This window comes from Corticium candelabrum, chromosome 2 (assembly GCF_963422355.1).
Source record: "Corticium candelabrum chromosome 2, ooCorCand1.1, whole genome shotgun sequence".
NCBI lineage: Eukaryota > Metazoa > Porifera > Homoscleromorpha > Homosclerophorida > Plakinidae > Corticium > Corticium candelabrum.
Window position 1 is genome coordinate 7,362,237 of NC_085086.1, and position 9,396 is coordinate 7,371,632.

Consider the following 9,396-nt stretch of genomic DNA (forward strand, 5'->3'; position numbering starts at 1 on the left):
TACGAGAGGCTGTGTCTTTCTCTTTCTTGTCTCTTGTGGAGTTGTCTTGCCTCGCTCCCAGTAAAATTTCCTAACTGTCGCTGCAAATCGACGGCTGTAGTATGCAACATACAAACTGTCAACGTTTTGGAAAATTACACGCTCGAAGGTGTCGTGCAAATATAAGTCGTGATTGCTAAGAATGTCTGCGTTCGTCTACCCGTTTATGCCTGTGAGCGTGTCGTTGCGATCTGGAAATGCCTAAGTTTTCATTGAACTACCGTGATTTTGAAGATGCTTTCGCTTTTTATACTTTATTGTGGTAATACCACCAGTTAAATTTACTTGAATCTAGAAAGCTGTGTCTTTCTGTGAGTAGATACACTACTACTGTATCTACAGCACGGTTGTTTGTTTGTTTTGTAATGATCTCAGCGATCTGAAGAACAGCACTTGCGTGGCAAACGTTTGCAGCACACGGGAAGACGACGGCTTTCTGTTTTAGTTCCAGACGGTCTTGGAGCCTGGCTAGGTAATCGCCAGAGCACAAACTGCGATGCCAACTATCGTGTTGGCACTTGAAGTCCCACCTGGACTCCAGTGGCTGATAGACTTTAAATTTGTCGCAGTCGGGGTTTTTCCATTCCAGTCAATGACCATGTACTCATTTATACTTTTGGGTCATGAGAGGCAATTTTGTTTAAGTTTCTTGCCCAAGGAAATTATGCCATAGCTCGCCATCACTGTGACCTAAACATGCAACCCTGCAAGCTCCCGGATGTAAACACTCTGTGGAAGACTCTCTAACCAACTAAGCCATCGCACCACACTTAAGCACGTGCGCACACACACACACACACACAGACACACAGACACACACACACACACACACACACACACACAGACACACACACACACACACACACACACACACACACACACAGACACAGACACACACACACAGACACAGACACAGACACAGACACACACACACACACACACACACACACACACACACACACACACACACACACACACACACACACACAGACACACACACACTCACTCACACACACACACACACACACACACACACACACACACACACACACACACACACACTATCACACACACACACACACGCGCGCGCACACACACACAAACACACTGCAACTCTTTATAGATATAGCTATTTGATATTGCATCGATACACAGTCACTGAAATCAAAAATAGGCAAAAGGACAAACTAGATAACAGAAAAGTAAACAAAGAAATTAAAATAATTTGAGAAAAACAAAGACCTAGAGACCGAAAGACTTAGACACATGCCGATACCCTCACATTAGTAGATGGACGCAGTCGAGCGGATACAAACAAACAACCTACGAAGCTAGCAAACCTTCAAATGTTGGAGTAAGGCAAAACAAATGATGTGTATTCTATTGTTTGAAATGCCTATAATTAATTAAAAGGAAAAATTATTTAATTAGATTAATTAAGTAATTAATTAGACAAATATATATAGTCTTAATTAGAGAAACACACCGCGCTTTTATCGCAACGCCAACGCAAACTTGATTGCATAATTACGCAATCAAGATAAAGAGATGGTCTAATTAAGAGCTCTTGTATGTACGTATGTACAAAAAAACTATGTGGCTCTATTGTTTAGAGTGTGTAGTTGGAGATTCGCATCCGGGACCTTCGGGTCAGAGTTTGAGTGCGGGAGGGCCACGTACAAAATTCCCTTTCGGCAAGGAACTAACATACAGTTGTCTCACTCTCCGGAGTGTCAGTTCTGTCCAAGAAGAAGAAGAAGAAGAAGTGACATATAGACAGTAACTGCTGATAACATTGTAGCATCACAGCATTGTAGCTTTGTAGCATTGCAGCATCGTAGCATCGTCATTGCAGTATCGAATCTGAGCTTTAGAGGTTGTTGTATGTACGTAGGTACACAAAAATAAATGTATGTGGCTCAATTGGTTAGATTGTGCAGTTGGAGATAGGTAACAGCCGGACCTTCGTGTCATAGTTTAAATTTGGGAGGGCCACATACATAAATTCCCTTGGGCAAGGAACTAACATACAATTGCCTCACTCTCCGGAGTGTCATTTATGTCCAAGAAGAAGAAGAAGTGACATAGAGACAGTGACTGTGGATAGAATTGTAGCATCATAGCATTGTAGCATTGTAATATCGTAGCATAGTCTTTGCAGTATTGAACCTCAGCTTTACGGGCTCTTGTATGTACTTAGGTACAAAAAATGTACAAAAAAACAATTGCCCAAAGTTGTATGTTAGTTTCTTGTTGAAGTACATAGAGGCTTAGGGTGACTACTGATAGCGTTAGAGTGTAGAGTACCGTAGCAAGTGCTTAGTAACTGCAGCATCTAAACTTGGCCTTAGGGGCTCTTGCAAAAAAGTGGATGTATGTATCTGTGTACGTATTTATGTATATGTATGTGTCCGTGTATCTAGGTGAGTAGGTATGCAATATTTATGTGCGTATGCATGTATATGATGCCACTATGTATTAAAACAATACATACCTAGACTTGTCTCGATGCTTAGGAAACAACCCACGAGTATACGAGTTTTGCCATGAGCTAACCGAAATTCTTGGAGAAAGACCGGAGTTTATGCATTCACTGTGAGCAGTAGCCGTGGATCTTTCGCATCCTCTAAAACTGTTGATTTAGATGCTGTTTTCAATGATGTTTCAGCAAATTAGAATGTTGATATTCATAACGATTTTGATGAATCTAGTGCAAAGGATTCAAAGCAGCAAGCTCAAGGAAGGCAAGAAGTTCCAAAAGAAAGGATGTTGTCAAGTTGTTAGAAATCTTTGAAACAATTGGTGCGAAGAAGAGAAAGAGAAAGATGACTTCCTCAAGCAAGTTCACAATGATAAATGCAATTAATGAAAGGTCTTGTAGATGCTGTTGCACTTCTGAGGAGCACATAATCGTTGAGCAAGATAGATCTATGGACGTCATTACATGTAGAGTTTGAGTGTACCTTGAATTTGTGGCAGCAGCTTGTTTTTTTTACGTAAATCAAGAGAACAACAGACCTGCAAAGCTCTAACTATATTTGTCTAAACACAAAATACATAATACCTCTTTAACAACCAGAAAGAAGTCTACAATGTTCCCATAGCTGTTCAGGTATTAGGTCCCGTTGAAGCTTTGCTTCATTTCTTATAATAGTATTGATAGCTGCAGCTACAACACTGTGTGGATTACAGCTATAATCTCGTTTAGTACCAATATCAACATTATGTATTATGTCATCAACGTCTCCTCTGTTGTAAGGCAGATATTACGTAGAGTGGAACATGGTAGGATGATACTTGGAAAATCTTCAACTCGATCGATATCTATGTACTTTAGTCTCCAAAGCCTTTCTTTCAAAAGAGCAAATGCTCTTTCTATAATAATTCTAGTGGATGAATGTAAAAAGTTGTAGTCTCTCTGTTTAGAAGTCAAATGACCGTTGTCTCGATAGGGTGTTAGTAGCCATGGTGAGAATGTCTAAGCGGATTTCCACAGCAAATAACTTCCTTCAGAAGACATAAAGTCTTCAGAGTCAATGATCCGATCCAAGAGATCAGAATTTCTCAGAACATATGCATCATGTGTACTGCCTGGAGAACGTGCAAGACAGTCTGTGAACATCATCTGGTGATCACAAGTTGCCTGTGTTACCACAGTATAAATATTTTTCCTGTTGATATGGGAATCTGGTTTCAGTCTAGGGGCTTTGATCGGTATGTAATATCCATCTATAGCGCCTAATCCTTTTATAAGCCACGACTCTAATAAAATCCTGATGTTATAGAGCGCACAGCTTCAGAGGAGGAAGGCCACAGAATGACTTTGCAAGTCCAATTTTAAGAATAGCAGTGATAACACGTCGTACAGTTCTGTACACTGTTGATTCACATATTCAAAACCTGTCTGTTACACTTCTCTTAGTCTTTTGCGTTGCCAACATCCATAACATGTTACCAGTAGCTGTTTATGGACATTCAAAGAAGGTCTTCCTTTTTATGCGAAATCTGTTGGTTTTTTAATTTCATTACAGTGTCCAAGAGCAACTGCTAAAATACGTACCGTCTTCTTTGAGACACGAAAATGCCTTTTATAGTTATGAGGATGATATGGGGAAACAACAGTTTGCTAAAGCCAGAAACTCGAACACACTGTAGCCGGTGCATCAATGCCAACAAAATGAGAGCCACACAATCCATGCTACGAGTTAGAATAAAAATCAACGTCTCCGTGTCGTCCAACAAGTCAGCGAAAACGGAAGCTGCAAATACAACTATAGACATGCACGTAGCAGAAGAACGATCCATCTTGCAATACTATATCTGAATGCGAATGCTCACATCCACCCGCGCTTTTTTTTATTTCACACTAATCCGAGTCCACCGGAATACATCATGCTAATCCTGTGGTGGTCGATCACCTCATTCTAATCCGACAATTCATGCGGGATTAGCTTGTAGACAACAAAATAATGCAGCCTTAGTCATGTGTGCATGCCTGTAAGTAATACAAGATAATCTAGACAGTGGAATACTGAAGAAAGGAGATGCAATTGGCTTGTATATTTGAACAGAACAGAAAAAACTGTACAAAGTTATCTTCAAATAACTTTTGTTGATTTTTGTCTATTCTGCTAATCTACTGAAGTTCAATGATTAACACGCTTTGCGCCGCACTTGATTGATAGATATCATTTTCACTAGGTACCATCAGCATTCACTGCAGATCTTAGTTACGGCGCAACTTGTGCGTAAGCATATTAGACAAGCTGAGTGCAACTGCAAATACCGTCCAAAGTACAACAACCGTAACGGTATAGGCTATTGCCACTAACTTGAAGCCGCTAGGCAGTGTGCAAAAATGGAGCCAATTAATTATCCCAGATAGATAATTAAAATGTACATGATTATGTCGTAATTCTATGAAACGTAATACCTGCTATTTGATGAGTTTGTGTGTAGCTAGGGAAGACCCACCACATGGGTGATAGACGGAAGGCGTGTGGTAAAGCCATCATTGCATCCATGCTTTTATTAAATACCATAGTAATAAGGAAGAAATAAAAGTGCTAAACCTGCACTAGAAGCAAACTCGCTCACGCATATGCAATATCTAATTGGCTTGTAACAGGAAAAAAGATAGATAAGACGTTGTACAATATCTTTTGTCTTGGAGATACGTGGGCAGAAGCGGATTGAGGTACTAAAAAGTTTGTAATATTTTAATTGTTGATTGCCTGTATTTTATCTGAAATCTGTTTGTTTACGACGTCTGCATTGCATAACAAAACTTTCATATTTTTGTGATAAGGCATAACCACACAGAAATAATTACAAATTCAAAGTACTTTCTTTTCCAAAAACTGTCGTGGAAATTCCAGAAAACTTATCAAAGCAAAACATTGCTCTAAAGTTTGTGTTACAGTCTTTAGCTATTAAGAGGTATTCGCAACAATAAAAAGCAAAGGTGAGAGACAATGGTTGACGGAATGTGGACACTGCCTCTTCGATAATTGAAGACGCAACAGTTTATGGCACTGTATGTATGCATCCTTAGGACTGAACATTTATATTGTGCATGAACAGTAATCAGCAAAATCTTCTATGCTCATTCCCTATCAGTAAACATCAATATTAACCCAGAACCTCAATGCAATTGGAAAACCTGGCAATTAGGAATCACAATTTGAAATAAATGCAGTCAAAAACTGTTATCAATACCCATCTTCGTTTGATCACCTTATTCACAAATAGCAAAAAGCAGTGTCTCCAGGACAAGGCAATGTTCCAAACAGCATGTCTTATCATGCCTCCTCGCCAGTTTTTCCCACACACTATCAGTCATCTAGAACTTGCTCACACTGGCATGTCACTATAACATTGCATTAGGTACACCTCCCGCCCTAGAGCTTGATGTGCCACAACTTTCAACCTAATATCTCAGAAAAAATTAGGAAACCATCAGTATTGCTAACGACTAATGTGATGGAAATCTAGAAATATAGTAACAAAAAAGGAATTCTCAGAAACTCTATCTTATTGAGGTTTTGGTAGCAAACAAGGCATTCTACCGAAATATACTTTACTGCAATGGACTACTACACTCTGTGTGTCACACAAATAATAAAACAAGTTATACGTTTGTACCTCACACTCCTGGTGGCTGTGAAAATACTTCCTTCAACGCCTACATGGCTGAGAAAATATGCCTTGGCTGGAGAAGTGTGACAATGACACATCCAGTTCTACTAGTAGATCGTCTTTCTTTCTCTTTCTTTTAGAGGCTCTAAAAACAAAGATTTTGTCCTCTCATTCCCCTCTTTCATATTCCAGAACAAATTTATTCTTGTTGCTGAATGAAAGTTGTTTCATTCCTAAACACAAAAATGTGCTCTAACTTATGAGACAGCCAGTACTGATTTTAGTATGTTCTCAAACATCTCAATGTTGTAGTGTGTACTTGGACGCTCGTCACGTCAAAACTCCAAGGTGAAGGAAACTCTACTGAGAAACTTTGTCTGTGCATGATGCAATTCAATGTTGTCGTATAAATAAATTGGTTATGTTTGTGCTACTTGAGAGTCTGTGATGTCTTGATAGTTTTTCCACAGTCAGGATATATGAAAAAGTTTAACCATGAATCGTTTGTTCTAAGATTTAAACAGCAACACACCAATTAGATATAATAAATCATGTTTATACATTTGATACAAGTTATTAATTGCACTCATATTAAGTCTTACAAAATTTGTCATATTAAAACTTTTCCTGGCATCTAATCTAATAGCTATGTAGATGCAGATCGTTGGTACTATATTATAAACTAAATTAAATATTTTCTGCAGTATTTTTGGAGAAGTACAAACTTCTATTTCCATTATTGAGTAGTAAAAAATAATTTTACTACACCAAAATTAATTAAATAATTAATTAATTAGGAGTAATTTACGCTTGTAGAGGACATGGTATCTGCTTGTTAGCATGTAGTATCTTATAAATTGCAAAATTTGGAGCTGATCTGTGTCCCACGATGGCCTAGATGAAGCTTAATTACAATTTACCCTGGACAGGATTACTGATTCACTCGTTTATCAATCTTCTCCGACTTGCACAAGATGGAGAAGCGGGTTACGTTTCCAAGGCAAAATTTAACAGAAATTGTACAGTAAAAAATTTAGTAAGGTACACAGTATAGAGAAAACATCGCGAATGCAGGTAGCGCGTGCAACATACGCAATCGGTACCTCAAGCTTTGGCGCCAAAATACGACAACGCTAGAAGGACGATATTCTAAGGATTCCGGGCAACCTGGAACATGGCTGAGTAATAAATGAGAATTTTACGTTACTTGTAAAAGAAATTGAAGATAATTATTTCAAATTTGGAAATGTAATTTTTGATTCAACATTTTCAGTTCTTCATGCTTCAATCTAGAATTATTGAACTAGACCTCCTAGTTTTAATGACCACCTCTAGTACAATCCTTATTTTTAAATGAAATAACTAAATTTTAGCCTTGAGGCTAATGTACCCGGGATAAAGATAGTGCCAGTAAGTAGGTATGATAAATAGAAATTTAAATAGAGCGCCTATAGTTAGATTCAAAGTTGTTATAACTGTCTCACTTATTCTAACATGTCAGGGAGTAACACATAAACACATGTACATGCAAGACTAGCCTAGCTACTACTCTACGGACATACAGGCTACAGACAGGTCGATACATTTCCGGCATGTCTCTACATCTACATACCCAGTCAAAGACCAGAGCAGATACTCATTTATACTCCGAAGTAGAGAAAAGCAATTGTGTGTGATTTTCTTGCCTAAGGATATTATGTCATAGCTATAGCTCGCCATCATTGTCACTTGAACTTGCTACACTGGATGAACATCCTCTATAGCGGATGACTCTGTAAATTAACTCAGTTATAACAGCTAAGAATATGCAACTGCACCAGAACCGGATCTGTTCATTCACTTGCTGCACTTCAAAGAAGACGTACGTGGTCTGGGTAATAGAGCTTCTGTAATGAAGACGGTCTTTCTCTTCGTCATTCCGTCTATTGCTGGAGTATGTCTGAGATTGTTCAGTTTTACTCTATTACTAAGAGTACACAGTAATCTCGCATTGCTTGCGTAATGAGGTCTATAAACATGCATGTCTGATTGTGGTTGTCCGTTTCTTTTGCTCGTCGCGTTAGGCAGGCATCACTCTTAGTAATCTGCGTAATTTACTTATTACGTTGTCTCTGTTGTAGCTGCTAACTTTAGTGTTTTTCAAAAACACGGAAGCAGACAACGAAACCTGCCTCATAAGAACGCTCTTCCGTACGGTAAAAGCAAATAAACTGTCACAAACGTGTAGTAGAAGTGCATTCTGAGACTAACAGTGCGTATTTTGTCGAAGGTTGCTGAATTGCAAGCGACTCTGGAGGTATAACTATGCATGAGTACCTGTGTTTGCATGATTGGCAATGTATTGCAGCCATATGTCTGTTACTAGGTAGCCTGTCATATTGTTGATTTAGTGAAATGTTGCGTAATTCTACTGCAGAATAGTAGAAACGTTCGAAAGCCTGAGTTAGACAACATGTAGTGCATGCCATTTGCAAATGCTGGATATCTTGTATATGTCAGTGTATAAATGAATGAAATTTTTAGCATTAGAAACCTCGTAACGGGACGGTTACATATCTATAGATGAAACTGGGATCTTTAACTAACCAATTGAATGAATCAGTAATATTTCTTTGGCATTTCACTTTGTTTGCTCATCTGTTTGTTTATACTGACATGTCTGTTTCTATAAGCTGAACGGCACCGCTATTGGCAAGTTATAATTGAGTTTGTCAACTTAGTGAAGTCGGCGGGCAAGACTAGCTTCTTGAAGTTCTAAGACGTTTGTTAATTGTCTTCGTTTAGCAATACACAACGCAAAATGTACGACTAAACAAAATTTTTGTAAACCATGACAATGGCACTAGAGTTAATTAGATATGTAAAATGAATGTATGGTAGCTATCAATTATTAGGTATTGATGTTTGTGGAGGTGGGGATGTTTATTGTCTTGGTGTTGCTGGTGTTGTTGTTGGTGTGATTGTCGGTGTCCTGTGTTGCCGTTCTTGTCGATACCAAGTTCATGTTGTTGGTGCTGGTGTTGTTGCTTGTGGTGGTTTTCGTCTACCAATGTTGTTGATACGTTTGTTGCTGTTGATATTTTTGTTGGTGATGATGCTGTTGAGATGTTGAGAAGTTGAAGTTGTTATTGATGTTGGTGTCTTGATTGATCTTGGTGTTGGTGTTGGTGTTGGTGTTGGTGTTAGTGTTAATTTTTGGGTGTTGATGTTTGTGTTGAT